Raw genomic sequence first — 19,220 nt, forward strand, 5'->3', positions numbered from 1 at the left:
AACGTGATTCATCGGACCAGCCCACCTCCTTCCATTTCGTTCAGTTCTGATGTGCACAAACCCACTGTAGGCTCTTTCAGTGATGGACAAGGGTCATCATGGGCACTCTGACTGGTCTGCGGCTATGCAGCCCCATGCACAGCAGGACACGATGCGCTGTGTTCTGACACCTGTCTATTATAGCCAGCATTCACTTTTTTAGCAATTTTAGCTACAGTAGCTCCTCTGAGGGACGGGCTAGCTATGGGCTAGCTACGTGTGGGGAGTCCCCACATGTATCAGTGGGTCTTGGGTGCCCATAACCCTGTCATCGGTTCACTGGCTGTCCTTCCTTGGACCACTTTTGGTAGGTACTGACCATGGCATACTGGGAACACCCCTCGAGACCTAACGTTTTGGAGACGCTCTGACCCAATCATCTAGCCATCACAATTTGGCCCTGGTCAAAGTCGCTCAGGTCCTTACGCTTGCCCATTTTTCCTGCTTCCAACACATCAACTTCAAGAACTGACTGCTCACTTACTGCCTAATATATCCCACCCCTTGACAGGTGCCATTGTGACGAGATAATCAATGTTGTTCACTTATCTGTCTGTGGTTTTAATGTTTTGGCTGATATATAATAAACTGCGACTTACAGCTGTATAATCAAATTATAAATAAGTATAAATAAGGTCGCAAAAAGCTCCCCATGGCTCCCCCGTAGTTATGACCTTGGTAAATGTAAAACAGTGCGGCAGCTCTGAGAGACAGCAAGACACACCACCCAGCATCCCAGGAGTCATCATGACCAGGCTTCCTTTAACCATCTGATTACACACACACACACACACACACACACACACACACACACACACACACACACACACACACACACACACACACACACTCATAGGCAGGAAGATTAATTAATAAACAGGTGTTCTTGGTTCCCCAGATGAGCCAGAACGAATCCTTCCCACCTGTAAACCAGTGCCTGGTCCCGCTGTACAGGGGAAAAGCCTTAGGCTGTGTTTATGCGACTACTGGGTTATCTGTTGGATACTGGCCAAGCTTGTCATGTGACTTGGGTAAACTCTTCCGACATTGAAGAGCCATTGTTTAGTAACCAGCAGCAAACAAACAGCAAAGCAGCTTGTGTTTCATATAGAATGTAATTCATCACAGTACAACTACAAGGTACTCCTTGTAGTTGTACTGTGATGAATTTGAGCATCACGTGATTGATTTGAGGGCGTTACGGTGGCGCAGTGGTTAGCGCGGTCGCCTCACAGCAAGAAGGCCCTGGGTTCGAGTCCCGGGGTTGTCCAACCTTGGGGGTCGTCACCGGGTCGTCCTCTGTGTGGAGGTTGCATGTTCTCCCCGTGTCTGCGTGCGTTTCTTCTGGGTGCTCCGGTTTCCTCCCACAGTCCAAAGACATGTAGGTCAGGTGACTCAGCGGCGGCGGTGAGTGGGGGGGAGGGCCCTGTGGCGGCCTGTCCAGGGTGTCTCTCCGCCTGCCGCCCAGTGACTGCTGAGATAGGCTCCCGCATTGAATTCGCAACCCCTACAAAACCACCACGACTTAAAACCGACGAGTTTTGATTCCGGTCTCCCGTAGCACATCATCAGCATAATACAGTACGCATTCATGTTGAAGAGATAGTAAACCTTTCCTCTTCTTCTTCTTCTGCATTTTTGAGCTGAAAACATGTTGCTTTGACCCGTTATACAGGATGGCAGAGCTGACTGGCTCGGTGATAAACTGAAAAAAGTTTTGCGTCACATGGCCGCATTGAAGGAGAAAACCCATGTTTTGTTTTTTGTCTTTTACAACACACACACACACACACACATTACAATCAACACCTACTTTGCCGACAACACGGGGAGTCAGAGAGACCCGTGTGACATTGGCAACACACATGGCGTCCATCGTGTTAGACCAACATAATAAAAGGTGGGATGAAAGGCGACACGCCGGTGTTAACCCTGCGTCGACTTGTGTGGTGTTCTCCTACAACGCTGACACCTTCAGTCTAACCCACAGCACCGTCACTGTCCTCCACACCTACACCCCTTTAAACCTTGTTATAAATGTTCGTAAGCGGAGACAGCTGCTTCCTTACTCCGTGAAGTCAGCCCACGTAATCGTACTTGATCTTGGCGACCCCTTTGGAGACAATGTAGCGAATTCAGGGGGCAACCGGGAACCGCCGCAGCCGGGACGCGAACCCGGGTCTCCCGCACCACGGGCGACTACGTTAACCCGTAGACTAAAGGGTCCGACCCGTTAGCCAAAGGCTAGCGAGTCTAGTCATCAGTGGTCGTTACAACAAGTAGAAAGAAGGAAGGAAAGAAAGAAAGACAGAAAGGCAGAAAGAAAGCCATTTTATTTTTGTCATTGTGCAGTTGTGCAGGTTACAATGAAATGTGTTCTCTGCATGCAGCCCATCCTATTGTATAGGAGCAGTGAGCAGCTGCAGCACCCGGGGGACCAACTCCAGCTCTTCTTTCCATTGCCTTGCTCAGGGGCACAGACAGCAGTATTAGCCCTAGCGTGCATGTCTTTTTGATGGTGGGAGGAAACCCACGCAGACACGGGGAGAACATCCAAACTCCACACAGAAAGCACCTGGGACGGCCTTGGGAACCCAGGACCTTCTTGCTGTGAGGCAACAGAGCTAACCACTGGGCCACCGTGCCCATAAAGGGCGAGGAGCGTTTCATGAATATGCGCGTCATCCTTGCGCGGGGGGCCATGCTCATCCTCTCTGTACCGTGCCCATTTTAGTATATGTGTTGCCGAAGCAACACAAGTAGTTGTGTTTCTAAAGAAGAAGCTAACATTTCCCATAGATTGCTCTACATCCCCATCGCACGTCAGATGCCATCGCATCTCCTTATGCATTTGTTTGCCTGGTTTAGCCACACATATATGTATGAGTGGAGAGCAGGGGACGAGGCTGAACACGTCTGACGGCCCAAGTGCAGAAGACTCGGCAGTGGCAGCACTGTGCCATGCAAACTCCGCTGCAAGGTAATCCCAGCTCAAAATAGCATGATGGCGGTTAGCGCTCTGGCTGGGCTCCTTAAGGAAACATTTTAATGTGTATAATCACCAGCTCAAACTTCACTGCTTTACCGTTCAGGGCAATTATCATCCTCAACTCTGCAAAAATCATATAAATATGACGTGTGGTAGGGGCAAAAGTGCTCCGGGGAATTTCTGGAGAAATGTACAAAACTGAATTTACTCAGTAGGCTGAAGGTCGCTTGAAACGAGTGTTATTACCTAGGCTCCTTTCTGCACGTGAAGGCACACATTAGGGCCGTTTATTGGTTCTTCTCGGAAGGATTTAATTCACAATAATGCAATGTCCTCTATGCATCTGCACTCACGCGACGAGAGCACGCGCAGGGCGTCAGGACCACGAGTGGCTGCAGCGTCTTTTTCCATCACATGGCACTTCCTTCTACATTCAGTCCATTTTACCCAGAGGGGCAGATAGCGTTACGTTCAAAGCAAACCCCACACTGGTTCCAGATATAGGAAAGAAGTGCACGAGTCATTTCCAGTCACTCAGCTTTTCTGGTTGAAGAAAATTACATAATTGTTCAGTGATTTATGATGCATCCTACCTAATGCATCATAAATCACTGAACAATTTTACCTTTTATTTTTTGTTTTGTGCTCTGCTTATTGCCATCTCGCTTTTCTCTCCTCTCTCTCTCCTGTGCCCTCCTCCAACCTTTACCCCAACGCACACTCTCTTTGTGTCCTCCTCACTCTCCCCATCAGCCCTGATCCGTTGCCACGGTAGCTCATATATATGCACCGACTCCAGCTGCCTGGCGGACGGCGTGTGCACCCTCAAGCTGCACAGCGTGGACGGTAAAGACGCACGGAGTCAAGTGTGTGTCGATGCAGCTGGGCCGATGCCCAGGAACCGGCTCCTCCAAGCGCCTTAATAGCCAGCACCTCGCCTCGCCAGCCCCTGCTGCCTGCCTCAGCGACTGCTGCAGCTGTGACCGCGACCTCAATTCAGATGCCGCTCCTCTCCACCGCCATGCTGCTATGGCAATGCTGCTGTCAATCATCCTACTCAGCTTAGTTCACCCCCTCCCCCCGCCCCCTCCCCGTTTACATCAAGCGCCAAGAACCAAGGATGGCCAAGAGCGAAGGGCTCTAGAAGGACGTCATGAGAAAGTCCAAATCCTGTGCTTGCCTTTCCCGGCCGGAGCAGTGTCTTTCACGTGACTGTGGCAAACGACGGGGCAAACCGTTGACGACACGGTTAGAGGAGGGATGTCACGTCATTCTGCTCTCAGGAAATGCAGCATTTGGCCTTTAAACGATGGTGGCACATAAGTGCTTGAGGATTATAATTTTTTTTAACGTTTTGCTGTGAGAGTGGAACTAAACGGTGCGAGTTTGCACGCCGACGTTTCCCCTCAAAGACGATGTGAAGACTGCTCGTCTACGCCTGGCTTGACACTTTTGACATAAACGATGCCTCTTCGGCAAGGAGCAATACGGCTACTGGACATTGTGCATGACAATCATGCGCAGGCAGAATGTTGTTGTGTTGGAAAGACATAAGAAGTCCTCACAGCTTACGTTTGTGTGAGACTTTTGACCACTGACAGAAATGAAAGTGTTGCATCCTGCAGCTTGCCGTCCCGGAAGTAACAAAACCAGCCAAGGTGGCAGAGGTTCTGCCATGTCAAAATGGCAAATATCGTCCCAAAAAACGCAATAATCTATTATGCTGTCTGAAACACTGGATGATTGTATGGGCCTGAACATAGAACAAATTTTCCAAGTGCCTTTTTTATACATTATAAATGCTTAATCTTGGTTGAGCGACCACGGCTGAAAGTGTGCAGAGACCGGGCAGGGATTAGCTCTCTGACTGGATAGACACTTTTGGCGTGCCAAGATCATTGCCATGTTGTCCTGCGCCTTGTCACCAACAGAGGAAAGAACATAAATATTAGAAAACAGTCAACACATATGTCTCTGTCGAGCAACAGTTGTCTTGTGGGGAGTGGCCCAGCATAAGTCAATCTTAAACTGCATCAAAGCACATCGCCAAATAAACAACATTTTGATTATTTTATATACAAAATCCTATGCATACCTTATAATTCACTCACCATTCTTATAACCCAATAAAAGCCTGGTTGACTGGTTCGACTGTTTGTTTGGACTTCTCTTCGTTGCCACTATTCATCTGCACTTGCTCTGAGAAGCGCTTGTTTTGACACCATCCTTTGGTCTCTTCATCATACAACTGTACTGGCAAGGGCGTCGGAATGGGGGGGGGGCGGAAGGGACAAGCCCCCCTCAATGTGGCGGGGGGGGCGAATAAGCCCCCCCCAATAAACAAGAACATCCACTACTAGATATATGCATAAATATATATAATATTGGACATATACTCCCTGTAGGTGCCAGCATTCATGTCATTCAACAACAACAACCCCCCCCTCCTCCTCCCCATATCTTTGGTACTGGCGGCGGCCCGCTGACACGTGACTGCGGTGACGTGGCAGTGGCTTTCACAACGTTTCAAGGCAGCAACGATGAATCCTCAGCTATCCACCATCACTCACAAGTTTGTAAATTCCCTCACAAAGTTGTAATTACCCAATTTTAAAAGATAAACATGCCGTTATGATGAAACCTGAAGCTGAAACATATGTATAGTAGTAGAAGTAGCAGTATTTTTGCTAACTCCTGTCGATGCTAGCCAGCGAGCGGGAAGGCTAACTTTAGCTAGCAGAGACGTCATGATAGTCACACGCAAATAAATTATAAAGGTTAATACGGAACAGGTTACATTAACCTTATTGTCGATACAATGTTTTATATAGCGTCTACATTCATTTCAGAGTGCTGGGTTTTGGTAGCTTGGTAACTTCATAATGTGTTAACCAACTGCCATGATTTGCCTCAATGATGTACAGATGTCTAGGCTTTACGGTTTTGTCTCAAATAGCTTAAATATGGTTAAATTAGCTGCCGAAATTAAAATAATAATACTAATTATTATCTTCTGGGGGAGGCCTTCTCATATGGCCATGAAACGTGTTTTTCTTTGCTGAAAACTGTTGTAAAATGAAACCGTTTTTTTTAATTCCGGGAGAGCATGCGACCCCCCTACAGGATTTTGCCCCCCCGCCCCCCGCATATAAAACTCTCTCCTACGCCCATGCGTATCGGGACTATTTTATCCATGAACTGAAAATGGAGTCATTTATTCATACATTCTACTTATTTCATATGTAAACAGATAAATAATAGAAAAAGCAATGCATTAGCGCTTGCAATCAGTTTTTGGATGAGGGTAAAAGCTAAACCAAGTTTACAATGATAGGTCAATCACAGTGGTTACCCCGACGAAAGAAAAGGGACCTAAAATTAAAGAAAAACCCATAAAATCTATATTGGATACAGACCACCATCTAGTGGTCACACGCTGGTACTACGATGATGGGTCATCAAGTTTGGCACTAATACAGCTACACACATCATAAACTCGTGATTTAACTGAGTTTCCTAGATCCAGTCAAATAAATGAATACACTATTCGGTTCATTAAATGAACAATTGAATAACAGGCATTTGCAGATCCAGTGAGATATTTAATGTTTTTGTTACATTCAGTGGCACACAGTAAATGACGTTACAGGCCATACCCTGGTTAGACTGGAATGTAAACGCTTGCTGTGCATTGGCAGTGCCCTCTGTCATTTTAGAGAGGCCACTGCCAATTCAAAACCAATGAAGAATGATGACACTGTAGAGTGACAGCTTAATCAACCCATCAAACTTCAATTTAAAGGGGTTGTGCCCATTTTGCTATCTAATTTCCGAAAGGCAAATTCGCTTGACTGTGACCGCCGATCTCGTAATGGCCGAGATCGGTCCAAAGGGTTCTGCACGTGGCGAGAAGCATGCCGTAAAAGCTGGGCAGCAACTCAGTGACCGGGCAGTCACCCAGGTTATCCAAAAGCGTGGGAGGATGGACTTTGTCCTCAAACGACCGTCAAATGGCGAGTCTCTCCTTAAGACACAATTCCTGGAACAACTCACCATTTTCTCAAATCCATCCATCCATTATCCAAACCACTTATCCTGCTCTCGGGGATGCTGGAGCCTATCCCAGCGGTCATTGGGCGGCAGGCGGGGAGACACCCTGGACAGGCCACAAGGCCACACACACACACACACACACACACACACACACACACACACACACACACACACACACACACACACACACACACACACACACACACACACACACACACACACACACACACACAGTTTAGTAAGGCCGATTCATCTGACCTACATGTCTTTGGACTGTGGGAGGAAACCGGAGCACCCGGAGGAAACCCACGCAGACACGGGGAGAACATGCAAACTCCACACAGAGGACGACCTGGGACGACCCCCCAGGTTGGACTACCCCAGGGCTCGAACCCAGGACCTTCTTGCTGTGAGGCGACCGCGCTAACCACTGCACCACCGTGCCGCCATTCACACACAATTTAAAAAAAACGCATCCAACGGTACAAACATCTAACTTCTGGGTCCCAATTCAAACTTTGACCTCAGACAACACACGCAAGCTGTCAAAAACACAGACAACATGACTGTTTGTTACACACTGGAGGGATTCATTCAAAACACTGCTACCAAAATGTTTTCAGGGTAGCAATTAGGGAACGTTGTAAAATCGCAGCACTGACTGTCCGTATAACCCTTCCAGGAGCACCCTGGTGAGAGAAATCCAAAACAGTACCCTCATAAATACCTCTTACATCAGTGGATACAGGACTAATACTGTATATGCTGTTTTGGTCAACAGCCTGAACTTTGAAACGTCACACTGAAAAAAAAACACACGTAAGGAAGAGTCCCTGCACAGTAAAATGCCCAATTTCCAAAAGCTTTGTTAACAGATGCAGCAAATGGCCCTGTGCCTTAGACAACCCCTGGATAGACTCCACAGACACACCACCACAGGCATCCACCACTGCATCCAGGGGGTTTTGCTGTGCGTAGGGGTTGCAGTCACGCTCTCTCTCCACTGCCATGCTGAGAAAATGCCTCAGATCGGATTCAGAGATGGGGAATATGCTGGCAACAACAAAAAAAAAAAGAAGAAGAAGAACGGTGAGCCTGGGGTGGTCACTGAACTAGGCGCGAACCAGAGCAGCCCAGTGGAAACTCACCCTGGCTCCCCCTGATCTAGAAAGCTGGAGGAGCTGTGCCGTGTCGAGTCCTCTTTGGCACGGCAGTGGAGGACACCACGATTGCTGATGGCTGCACATAGGGTGACGCTGCCTCCCCCTTGCACCTTCTTGTTAGGCTGAACCCTGCCCCGTCGATGAAGATGTAGTCATGTGGGTCAGCCGTGGCCTCCAGCTCCAAAGATTCTCTACGGAAGTCAAAAAATAAAAATTTCTGTGCTACAAATACACTTCTGTTGTGTACTACTTATGCAAGATTGTGCACTACAGTTACTGTAACACATTAGTATGCAGTATTGTACTGATATGCTGGAGAGATGGGCCACTCGGCAAATGGTACAGCTGCTTTGCCCTAACGTGGTTCTTCAGAACCATCCGGTCAATGGTGGAAATGCCGATGCCGTCAAATCCTTGGGTTTGAATTTCCCTCAAACGGATGGCATTACTGGCAATCACCATATTCACCAGGGCAGTCTCCTGCTCAGCTGTGAGGAGTCTCCGCCTACCTCCAACAGATAGGCCGCCTCTCAGCTCTGCAAAAAAAATGAAATTTGACCATTACTGAGCTATGGTCATCCATTATAATGGTAAAACCTGCACTGAGAATAAAGGGGAGATTCAGTCTGTGTAGCGATTTCAGGGGCAGCCGGAAACCCCCGGAGCCGGGACGCCAACCCGGGTATCCCGCACCGAGGGCGACCCAGATCTCTTCCCAGCTACAGCAGCGGTTCCCAGCTGCCTGCCCCCTACACATATATCACAGTAACAACAAACCACCGGCAAACTACCTCTTTTCCCTTCTCAAAGTATGGACAAAGGATGCAAACGTGTAACGGCTCAGTTTGGGTTGCACTATCTGTCCAAGCATCTCCCAATGTCCTCTCATGTATGAGCACGTGATGAGCTAGGGTGGCACGGATCTCATCTGAAATTACTTGTCTTTGTTGTGGTCGTCCTCTTCCTCGTCCTCTTCCTCTCTGTTGTCTTGCAACTTCGGCGTTGTTTGGATCCATTGTTCCAAAGAACGTGGACCCTTTAGTCGACCGGTTAGCGCAGTTGCCCATGGTGCGGGAGACCCGGGTTCGTGTCCCGGCTGCGGCGGTTCCCGGCAGTCCCCCACAGTGGTGTCAGAAATGGGATGGTGAGACCATGAGGCTGTAGGACGAGCGTGCACCCAGAGGCGCGAGGGAGCTGATATGCTGGAGCACGAGGACAAACTTCCCAGGGGAGGGGAGGGGAGGGGTCATGTAGTAATCACGGATGAATAGACTCGCTAGCCCTTGGCTAACAGGCCCTTTAGCGGAGTCACCCGTGATTTGGGCGACCCGGGTTCACATCCCGGCTGAGCCCTGAATCCACTACATTAGTAGGCCCTCTATATTGACCCTGCAAGTCTGATTGGTGTGTTAACAATTTTGAGGCGCAGTGCTCGCACCTGGAGAAAGTTGAGCTCTTTGAGTTAAGGTTGTGATGACTTGAGTTAATTATATTATAAGTCATCGTGATGACGTGAGTTAATTATAGTGAGAGCGTGTGTTTGCTGGATGAACATATATAGTGCAACGAACGATATAGTCGGCCACTTTTGTGTATGGTTTTTTTGCAGAGCAGAGTTTTGAATGGGAACTGTGTGTGTATTTAGGAATGACGTAAGTGTATGTGTTTTTGTGCTACAGGAACAAGTTTTTGTGTTTAAGCAATTGCAAAAAACTATAGTAATCGCCGTGTGTGTGTGTGTGTGTGTGTGTGTGTGTGTGTGTGTGTGTGTGTGTGTGTGTGTGTGTGTGTGCGTGCCCCCTCCCGTTTGTCAGCGGGTCAGAGCCCTTTACTGTGGCAGGTGTGTCTGTAGTCAGTCGGGTGACGTGTCTCCACTGCTGCCGTGTTGTGTGAGTCGGCGGTGTGTGTTGCATGCATCATGATGATTGTTTTGTTTGCAGGTTCGTTAACTCACGTCACTCCATCGGCGGATGGAGCAGTTTGGCCTGTCAGTGAGTGAAGTCTCGACTTCATCCAGTATCCAAACCGCTTATCCTGCTCTCAGGGTCGTGGAGATGCTGGAGCCTATCCCAGCAGTCATCGGGCGGCAGGCGGGGAGACACCCTGGACAGGCTGCCAGGCCATCACAGGGCCCACACACACACACACACACACACACACACACACACACACACACACACACACACACACACACACACCAAGGGACAATTTAGTAGGGCAGATTCACCTGAACTACATGTCTTTGGACTGTGGGAGGAAACCGGAGCACCCGGAGGAAACCCACGCAGACACGGGCACAACATGCAAACTCCACACAGAGGACGACCCGGGATGACCCCCAAGGTTGGAGTACCCTGGGGCTCGAACCCAGGACCTTCTTGCTGTGAGGCGACCGCGCTAACCACTGCACCACCGTGCCACCTGAAGGTCTCTACTGTTTAGATCAATTTGAAATAGGTAGCCTGTTATTGTCGTTGTTTGTGTAACGCATTACGAGATCATTATGCATAACGTCTAGACTACATATATTTGGCGTTTGGGTTTGCTATATAGACACTCCTTTTTTTTCTTGATTTTGTTTTTCCCCCCCATGAAGACCTCGGTCCAAATAGCCACGGCCTACTACTGGTTTTCCATATAGTGATATCCCTGCCTACTTTAGTAAAGAGACTCCCAAATACAAAATTAACCTTTCGATGTTTGCAATGCTTGACTGTACAATCAATACAAAAATCAATACAAAAAAAAAAGAAAAGAGGATTATCTCACCAGTCTTTCTTGGGCTAGCTTTTTGATTCTAAGCCAATTTAGAAAAATGGCCCTAGTTTATAAGCCAACAGCATCTTAAGTGTGCATGCGCAGTCTGCAATAGGGGCCATTAAACCAAACCCTGTTCAGCTGATTAGACACTGAGTATTACAAGGTCCTGACTGCACTCAGGAGTCGGCTGCATGTTGCAGGCTGCCGTGTTCTTCAGCATCCTGCTCTTTTTATTCGTCTCCATGTCTATGTGTCTGTTTGGAGCTCTCCATCCCTCTCTCTTATCTTGTTCATTGACACAGCCCCTCTACCTCTCCCAGTCCAACACACTTACACACATGCACAGATACACACATGTATGCATACACACATATGATAACATGCATACATACACACATATGAAAGGACCTGGGGGTCATCCCAGGTTGTCCTGTGTGGAGTTTGCATGTTCTCCCTGTGTCTGCATGGGTTTTCTCCGGGTGCTCCGGTTTCCCCCACCATCAAAAAGACATGCATGTTAGGGTTAGTACTCCTGTCTGTGCCCCTGACCGAGGCATGGCAAGACGAACTGGAGTTGGTCCCCGGGCGCTGCACGGCTGCTGCCCACTGCTCCTAGCTACACAGCTAGGATGGGTTAAATGCAGAGGAAGAATTTCCCCACAGGGATCAATAAAGTAATCAAATAAAAAATAAAATAAACAGCTCCGGATACAAGTGTATGAATGTGTGTGTGTGTGTGTGTGTGTGTGTGTGTGTGTGTGTGTGTGTGTGTGTGTGTGTGTGTGTGTGTGTGTGTGTGTGTGTGTGTGTGTTCCGCTCAGGCCCGTAGCCAGAAAAATATTTTTTGGGGGGGGGTCGGGCAACACTGCCGAAAGCTACCGGTAAATAAAATCCCCACACTGTATACTATATCCTAATACCCAACCGTACGGTAAATGTCAACGTATTAATGGCCCATAGATAATCATCAATGCATTAATAAATAAAAGTGGGTCTTACCTTATAAAAGCAGGTCCAATCGTCTTTTTTGTCTGCAAAAGATGTCCAGTACCTCTTCCGGCGTCACCACAATGTCTCTGTGCTCCGAGAGCAATGTCAGTCCATTAAGCCGTCTTTCCGTCATTGTACTGCGCATTTTGTCCTTGATCCTCCCCAGACGGGAAAAACTTCTCTCTACATGGGCACTGGTGACAGGAAGCGTGGTCAAAACGCGGAGAAGCTTGAAGATGCTTGGAAACAACTCACTGTTACAGGCATTTAATGCCTCAATGGCATTTTGTGGCACATAAGTTGCATCTTTCCATTTATCCCGCCAGGTGTCAATTTCTGACTTTACAACTTCCAGATGCGGTGACACTTCATCAGGATACAGGTTGGAGAGCGCGTGAGCTGAGCTGTCGTTCAGCATGCTGACCTTAGATGGCCCTAAGGAGCAGAGGTTGGAGATCACATTTCTGTGTTTGCTGAAGCGTTCCTTCATCTGTGATGAATAAAAGTCAAGCATGACTATGAAAAGCTTTTGCCGGATGTGATTTTCACAGGCCTTCAATGGATCCTCATTGCAGTCCATGCCTCTTCGTGGTCGAAATTCAACCCCATACTTGGCTGCTTGGGAAGAGGTCTTTTGGAAAATCTGCCTGAACTCCATCTCAGAGTTAGCCCTCATCTCATCTACCTGCTTAATAACAGCATCAGCAGCTGAAACGCAACTCACCAAGTCACAATTTTCCTTCTGAAGGAAGGTGGACAGGTGGTAGGTTTTTGCAAGCATATTCTCACTCACATTCATGGACAGCATGAAATCTGCATTGTCAATTGAATTAAAGAGCTGAGTGGCTTTGACAGATGTGTCTCCTGTGAAGGTTTCACTGATTTTCTGCAGGCTGGATCGCACAGGGTCTAAAAGCTCGTTGAATGTAAATATTGTGTCGTGGCGTTCGACCCATCTCGTTTCACACAACTTCGTCAGTCGCGTTTTCTTGCAGTCGGGTAAAAGACGCTCCATCTCGTGCCGCAGACTGCATGCAGACCGCAAAGCCGAATCATGGAAAAAAGTGCAGATTTCCGAGACAATTCCAAAGCAATTTCGCACCATTTGTACAGTGCAGCACTTGTTTAGGACCAAATTCAAATTGTGGCTGGCACAGTGCACACAAACTGCTTGCTTGTTCTTCTCTTTGATTTTAGCTTGGGCACCATTTAAACGGACACTCATGGCAGATGCACCGTCGTATCCCTGGCCACGTAAAAACTGTAAATCAACGCCTGCATTTGTCAACTTACTTTCGATTGAATTGGCGATTGCCTCCCCGGTTAACTTCTCGATATCAACAAAGGACAAAAACTCCTCTCTGATGCTATATTGGCTGTCATGCTGGTTCACGTATCTGACACAGACAGAAAGCTGCTCCCGCCCTGAAACATCTTTCACTTCATCTGCCAACACAGCGAAACACTGCGCGGAGTTTACTTTCTGCACCAGTTTGTTTGTTATCACATCTCCAATTATGCGGATTATTTCATTTTGTACATCAGGACTGCAGTAGCTAGCGTTTGCTGCACATTTACTCAAGTGTTGTAACAGTATCGTGTCGCCAGATGTAGCCCTAAACCTGAGTAAAGCCCTGAAATTTCCGCCATTGTGAGTTGGCTCATTCAATGTGACTGGTCCTGAATCAACATCACCTCTCAGGGCGAGTTCTTGGCGACTGCAAAGAATCAACGTTGCAATGATGCTTTTGAGTTTTTCTCTGTTTTCTTGGACTCGCTTTTTTCTCTCAGAATCGAGCCTCAGTGAAATTGCATCCATTTTATTGTTGAGAACCATTTGGAAATTGTCCGCTTTCAAACTTGCATCCCTGTGATATGCCTTTTGTGCATGGTCTTTGAACGTCTCTAAAGCATGTTTCCAGTCTGAGAAGTGGACATTAATTAGCTTGCCAGCTTTTCTGTGCCCTCCCTTGCCCACATGCTCGACTGCAAACGCAACACAGTGTTTACAAAAACAACCGTCGGACCTTGTTGAGTATACTAGCCAGCTAAACTGGTCAATCCAATGACGTTGGAAACGTAGTTTACCTCCTAGTTTTGTAGGGAATGTTTGTCCGATATTGGCCGTCCAGTCCAGTGAGTATATTTCTCTTCTCTGTTCGTCTGATATTTTCCCACCAATATAATCCACAAAGTCGTGTGAAAACGTTTCCGAGGTAGAGGACGGCGGGCGGGTCTGCTAACTCTGGCTCCGTTTCCGAGGAGGAGGGCAGTGGGTCTGCTAACACTTGCTCCGGGAAATCGGTAACGTTAGTGACCAGATCATCTGTAATGTTCTTTTTTTTCTTTTTTGAGTCGGGACACGTTGAAACAAAAAAATCCCTGATTTTACGAATATTAACTTTACTGCTCTTGCCTGATTTACAGGCAGCTTTCGGCGGCTCCATTGCTTTTGAAAAGCAAACTATAGATTGACCATTAGCTAGCATAACCAGTGGCAGGTTGCTTAGCTGACTCGTCAGACCCCTGAGCCAATCAAAAGCCTGCGATTTTATTTGTTTTATGAAACATACCAATAAGATACATCATGTTTGGAAACAAATTAACTGACAGGTTTAACGCCTGTCAGTCACGATAGATGCAGTGTATGAGTAGGCTACAGGGGCGGTGACAAATAATCAAAACGATAACTGAATAATTATTGGTGCCATTTCAGACGGGCCGTGGGGTTTCGGGGGGGGGTTCAGACACGAAAACCACCTACCTGGCTACGTGCCTGGTTTCAACCCTTTGTCCGCGTCTGCGTCTAAGTTTCGTCTTCGTTTGGTGGCTGGGAGAGCTGGCGCTGGATGAGCTGAGAGCGGGACAGGCTAAGCTAACTGCTAGCCCACGCAGACCGGCAGTTAACACCGAGGGCGGACTGGCGGCGGCCTCACCTGGTGTTGACTGTGGTGTTTCTGGTGTCGTCGTGGGGAGTGGGAGGGGGGGGGGGGTCTGTCGAGGGTGTCCGGCTGGGAGAGCTGGAGCTGGATCGGCTGGGAGAGCTTGGTCTGCTGCGTCCTGTGGGCCCAGGGACCACGCCCCCTGCCTGGAGATATGCCCGAAGAGGTAACACCGAGGGCGGCCTGTCAGGACGCGGAAGCGGGGCAGGCTAAGCTAACTGCTAGCCCACGCACACCGGCGGTTCCGACAGTCATCCTGGCTGGCGTTCGTTTCCCTTGGACGGTGATTTTTATGTAGTTTGGATATTATTGTGTTAGTTTGGATATGTGCGTTCTTGTAGTTTCCGGGTGTGTTTTTGTGTTTGTGTTGTACTGCTGGGGAAACGGCATCTCGACCAATAAAGTGTTCCGGATCCCTGGTCCGTGATTCCTGAATGCGAGCGTGAGACATAATTGTAAAGCGCTTTGAGTGGTCGGTAGTCTGGAAAAGCGCTATATAAATGCGGTCCATTTAGCATGTGGCTGTGTCGGTGTGTCTGTCCATGTGCGTGTGTGTGTGTGTGTGTGTGTGTGTGTGTGTGTGTGTGTGTGTGTGTGTGTGTGTGTGTGTGCCAGGAGGTTCTCTCTGTTTGAGATATCTTGTGGTATTGAAATGCCGACAACATAAGCAGTCATCTGGAAGGAGGTAATTAATAGTGATCAGTGAGAAATGGAGCCCGGGCGGGGAATGGCTAGTTTAAGGTTCGGCACGTGACGCTGGGGTTTAGGGTAACCTCTCAGAGGGCTAATCAGAGTTAATGCCGGCTCGGGGTGTGTATGTGAAAAGGGCTTTGTGAGGGGGGGATGAAATCTCCGTTTGAAGGGAAAACGTGGGAGATGTAATGAGATAATTACATCTGCTGGAGACGTAACTGGGAGGCTGTAGTCGTATCGGTGGGTTGAATGCACAGAACTATACAACCCACACAAATGTGCACAAAGTCAAATTTGTTCTACTACACATTGGTTTAAAGGTATGAGGTCATGAGTATGAAGGGCTCTTACCCCTCTCCTTTCGTGTGGCTGTGTGTGTGTGTGCGTGTGTGTGTGCGTGTGTGTGTGTGGATGATGCCTGTGCCTGCTTTTCTGTGCTTGTGTGTGTGTGTGTGTGTGTGTGTGTGTGTGTGTGTACGGGTGGGTGTTGCCACATCTGGAAACAATAGAGTGGTAGATGCTGTCACTTTCTCTTTACCTCGGGCCCTTGACTGAGCTCTTTAAGCAAACAGTCAATTCAGCGCACAGTAAATTACAGGAAGGCAACCTGAGCCGCAGGCTTAGATATTTGGACTTTTCTCTTTCCTCATGTTCCTCTATTTCTCCTTCTCACACACACATACGCGCGTGCGCGTGCGCGCGCACGCGCACACACACGTACACACATAGTTAATCACTCCCCAGTTAGTTGGACCCATGTGTTGGGAAATTACAGCCCAATGGACTTCAAGTCTGATTGTAGACCAAAAATAAAAAATAACAAAAAACAAATCACAACTAATTTTTCAGGCGAAAGAAGAACTTGTATTTAAGTGCGTGCGCGCGTGCGTGCGTGCGTGCGTGTGCTTGGAGGGGGTATCTTAATTTTTGTTCATAATATTTTTATTTATTTTATAGGGTTTTTTTGTTTATTTATTTTATAGGGGTTTTAGTGTGAGTAGTTGATAATATTTATAAATTGTTAATGGTCATTTTTGAACACATTTGTTGTATCTTTACCCCTAAATTTTATAATACAGTTGATAAAAAATAAAAGCACAACTGCATTGATTTCTAAAAAAAACCAAAAAAAAACAATGAAAGTGAGCAAGTTATTAAATAACGTTGATAAATTTACACAGTAGGTGGGGCCATTGTCCAACCTATGAGGTCGGGTGACAGACCGCAGTGAGCAGCCTGGGTGAATATCTTATTTTAAACACGTGTCGTCTGCAGAAAGGATACATTTGTATATACAGACACACGCACGCACACGCTTAACTCACGCTTGCCATGTGCGCCAAACTGAGGCAACATATAAAGTTGAAAACCAAAAAGTTTTATTCATCTTCTTCTGATACAAAAGGGTTTTTAAATAACAAACGTGTTTCCCAAAAAAAAAAAAAATAACTGTGACATCTTTACAAAGATAAATTAGCATTTCCATAATACACTGACGACACCACCAAGATAATGGCTTCTCTTTACAAAACCCATCACGTTATTAAAATGCCTTTCATGGCGCTGGAAGCTAAAAAACAAAAAAAGTGGGCCACAATCACGCGGCCCACTCTGGGACTAGACTCCAGACCCTGAAGATACACATCAGTGGTGATTTGACTCAAGACCTGATTCCTGTCTGTGTCCCCCCCCCCCCCCCAAAATATCTTTGCGGATATTTCCTTTACCAGCCATGTGGACATTACTGCGGTTCCAGCGCACACTAGTGAGGAACAGCATCTCAAGGCACGACTAGCCAGCGGGCGCTGCGCTCGGACGTGTCACATATCGAAACGTGATCCTAGCAGACGACGGAGCAGCAGCCAAGCCCCGCCCACCTTCAAAACTGCGTTGACTCTGAGGGAGGGGGTGTTAGCATTGGTTAATGTCATTAGCTTGTACTGAGTCCGTTGCGCCCCCCCTCCTCCTCCTCAATTGTACCTGCCCAATTACCCCACTCTCTCCGAGCCACCCCGGTCTCTGCGCCACCCCCTCTACCGATCCGGATGGGCTGCAGACTACCACATTCCTCCTCCGATACACGAGGAGTCGCCAGCCGCTTCTTTTCACCTGAAGTGAGGAGGTTTCGCCAGGGGCGACGTAGCGCGTGGGAAGATCACGCTATCCCTCCCCCCGAATAGGCGCCCACAACCAGAGGAGGCACTAGTGCAGCGACCAGGACACATACCCACATCCGGTTTCCCACCAGCCCCACCAAGCCGGAGGTAACTAACACGGGGATTCGAACAGACGATCCCCGTGTTGGTAGGCAACGGAATAGACCCCCACGCCACCCGGACTCTTGGAGTCCGTTGCTGCCTTGCTTGTGTTTGTAAATGTTACCAAGGTGCTATGGAGACTACATTGTGTTTGTGCTGGGTCACCCATAAATACTCCGCAACAACTTTGTTGGGCCGTCTTAAAATTCAACACACATGCTCTCGGCTCAAGCTGTTTTGGGGAAGTCCAACCCCCCCCCCCCCCCAGTGCCATACTCAACATATTGTTTAAAAAAAACACCTGCAACAGGCTATATAAGGCACTATCTGGTAAAAAGAAATCCTACTCCGGAAGGACAATCCCTGACTAATGTCCAAACATGAGAATTTGACTTGCCCCAAAACCAAATGTTCTCCAGTCCACTCGGAGGTGGAGAGCAAAACAGGAAGTTGTTTGACACTCATCCAATGCTTTATACATTAAGACGATCATTAAAGTACAGGAAGTGTTTGCAAACTAGATTGTCTGGCACAATAAACCTGTGAGCTGTGCATCTAGCAGTCCGATGCCAGGTGGAGACAGATGGAGACAGGTGGAGACAGGACCATGGGTACAGATCGTGATTAAAGCTTACATTCTTATGAAAGAAACCAAGGCAATAAATTGATAGGAAATATAAGTGGGGGGGGGGGGCTGCAGCGTTTTAGTGAATGGATTGCTGTCGATGATGTTGTGATCAATAGACCGGTAGTCTTAAACACTCCTCCACAACACAATGTGCCATGTAGTATCATGAGCATGGAGGACTTTGATTGTCTGGAGGAGGGAGATGTGATCATGACTTTGTCGTTTAAAGCAGTCACACTGATGCATTAGACACTTAGACAAGACAAAAAGGGAAGAGAACAACGGGCCTCATTCATCAATCGTTCATACTACCAATTTGTTCTTACTCACTCATGGGATTATTTTTTTAGCTCTCCAGATTGTCTGACAGCCAGCAGCAGAGCCTGCTGGGTGTTAGTAATTCCTTCCCCCTAGCATCTATTGTCTAACTCTTGCAACGAGCCATCACCCACGCTTGCAAGACTCCCCCCTCCCCCTTTTCTCCCCAACTGTGCTTGGCCAATTAACGCACTCTTCCGAGCCGTCCCGGTCGCTGCTCCACGCCCTCTGCTGATCCGGGGAGGGCTGCAGACTACCACACGCCTCCTCCGATACATGTGGAGTCACCAGCCGCAACTTTTCACCTGTCAGTGAGGAGTTTCGCCAGGGGCGACGTAGCACGTGGGAAGATCACGCTATATAGACCCTTTTATGACCTACGTCACG

At 47.9% G+C, this 19,220-nt stretch overlaps 1 non-coding gene across 1 annotated transcript; it reads right to left on the reverse strand.

Moving 5' to 3' along the window:
• Window positions 1-2,689: 2,689 nt before the first annotated feature.
• Window positions 2,690-2,796, reverse strand: LOC130116220 (U6 spliceosomal RNA). The gene has a single exon (XR_008810567.1). It is a non-coding gene; the product is annotated as a U6 spliceosomal RNA (small nuclear RNA).
• Between the last annotated feature and the right edge of the window lie 16,424 nt (window positions 2,797-19,220).

This window comes from Lampris incognitus, chromosome 7 (assembly GCF_029633865.1).
Source record: "Lampris incognitus isolate fLamInc1 chromosome 7, fLamInc1.hap2, whole genome shotgun sequence".
Lineage (NCBI taxonomy): Eukaryota > Metazoa > Chordata > Actinopteri > Lampriformes > Lampridae > Lampris > Lampris incognitus.